The sequence below is a fragment of the Malus domestica genome, chromosome 15 (genome assembly GCF_042453785.1).
Source record: "Malus domestica chromosome 15, GDT2T_hap1".
Lineage (NCBI taxonomy): Eukaryota > Viridiplantae > Streptophyta > Magnoliopsida > Rosales > Rosaceae > Malus > Malus domestica.
The window spans coordinates 56072282-56074374 of record NC_091675.1 but is presented as its reverse complement, the minus strand read 5'-3'; the positions used below and the strand labels follow the sequence as shown (position 1 = coordinate 56074374).

The following is a 2093-nucleotide window of genomic DNA, read 5'->3' as shown; positions in this document are numbered from 1 at the left end:
AAATGTATTCAAAACTTAAAACAAAAAAACAAAAAAGTTTAGTAAATAACTGTACAAAATTATAATATTTCAATTATTTTATCAAAATAAGTTCAAATTGAAAATTAAGAACTTAAAAAATTTCAAAATTCAATATATACTAAAACCCAAAACAAAGTGTTTCACTATTCATAATCACAGTGTGCTTCCTATTTTGCCCCTGCCAAATTTGTGTTATTACTTCTCCTACCACTGTCTCAGAAAATATATATATATATATATATATATGTATATCTTTTTCTTTCCTCCTTCTCTCTTCCCTCTACCTGATCTTTGACTCACCTTCGAACAAAAAACCCAAAATTCACCATTTTCATATGTGTTCCAGTGGCGGCCAGCCTGCAACCACAACTATTCAACTCAGGACAATCCCAACAACAACATTCGAGCTTTGCATGCTCAAACCTACCCATCAATCGAAGAGTTCCATAAGCCCAGCTTGCGGTAGTTTTTTTCTAACGAAAATTAGAGTTTTTTTTTTGGGCCAATTTCAGGCCTTTCTGACCTTTTATGGGTCCGGCGAGGGTAATTACTGTACACCCTCAAATTAAATTAGCTTCTAATCAAAGTCTCTGTTTTCCAGCAAATACCCATTTTCGCAATTCTTTTCTTGATTTTTGCATACCTCTTTCTCAATTGAGTTTTTTTGTTTTGTGTTTTGATCATTTTTTTCGTCAATGTTGATTTTGAAATTCAGTTTGAAGTTCAATTTTTTATGGGGTAATGTTTACTATCCCATTTAATTTTATATTTTTTGGTGGATTTTTTATGACTAAATTTTTTATCTTTTCGTTTTGCAGTAGGCATTGAAGTTGGGTGGATGAAATCCCTTTTCCTCCTCAGATCAAAACACCAAGCCTCTATCTCTGCTAGGTCAAGGTAAAGCCATCATCTTTCACATGCTAATTAATTGCATATCTGGGGTTAATTAGCAATGTAAATTGAAAATTTATTTATGGGTAAATTGGGGTTATCACAGGAATTACCGACTTTTTCTTCAAATAGTTCACAACACATGGGGTTTACTTGGACCCTGAAATTGTGTCACATCTTCAAGAATGGAAGACCAAATAGGCAAATGAACTTGCAGAAGATGATGACTTCTTTGATGCTCTTATTTCTGGTAAAGTTTCTATCTTTATCTATCATATTTCATTTGGTTAATAGCCTAATACCAATTTGATAAACATGTGTCAGGCCAAATGGTCAAGGTATTAGTTCATTGATCAAATTATGCGTTGCATGTAGCCCCCTGTTGAGAAATTCATTAGGGTTGTGGTGATCAAGGAGATCAAAGGGTCATAATATGGAGTGCAGATTGAGAGTGCTGTGAAGGATATATTGGCAGCTGCTGACAAATATGAGGAAGAGGAGGAGGAGTCCTTGGAAAAAGTTGTTGAGTTCTTTCAATCAAAGTGCTTCAAGAAGGATTTCATCTATCACATTCCATTTTCCTGCCATTTTTGCCGCTGCCGAGGTAAAGAATCATCTTAATCAAAGGGTAGAAAGTAAAAAGTAACAATATTGTTGAACAACGTAAAGTCCACATAGAAAACTTGACAAAATAATGTATGATATATAAGTGTGCGATGGGTGGTTCCACTACTGAGACATTTTGTGATGAAATCTCACATGTGTTGTGCTAATAGGTTGTTAAACTTAACTGCACATTGAAAGAGATATTAGTGTTGATTAGTAATTAGTTGCTGACCTAACTCTGATATCTTTTACAAACATTGTTACTAGCTATTGTGTAATTTGTACGTAAACTTTTGTGTTTATTCAGATTGTGTTTACACATATGTTCAAAATCATTTACAACTCCATTTACACATATATGTACAACCATCATTAAAATTCTATATCATATGTATACTAATCAGCATTCCCAAGACCCATCAATAGGGAAAGCATTGGGGTCATATGTAGGGCAAATTGTGACAATTTTGAGCTTATACTTGGTCTTGGACAATTCAGAATTGTTTGTGTTTTGAAATTAAAACTTATAAGCAAAAGATTGTTATGTTGTCATTGTACATGGTTATTAATACCAA

The 2093-nt window shown here is 33.3% G+C and overlaps 1 long non-coding RNA gene across 2 annotated transcripts; it reads left to right on the top strand.

The window, feature by feature from the left end:
• The first annotated feature begins 300 nt into the window (after nucleotides 1-300).
• On the top strand, nucleotides 301-1841 carry LOC103400871 (uncharacterized). Of its 2 annotated transcripts, none has more exons than XR_001785855.3 (4): nucleotides 301-483; nucleotides 840-918; nucleotides 1019-1162; nucleotides 1288-1841. It is a non-coding gene; the product is annotated as an uncharacterized lncRNA (long non-coding RNA). The 2 variants fall into 2 exon arrangements; XR_011576680.1 differs by having other exon boundaries at nucleotides 301-564.
• Nucleotides 1842-2093: the final 252 nt, after the last annotated feature.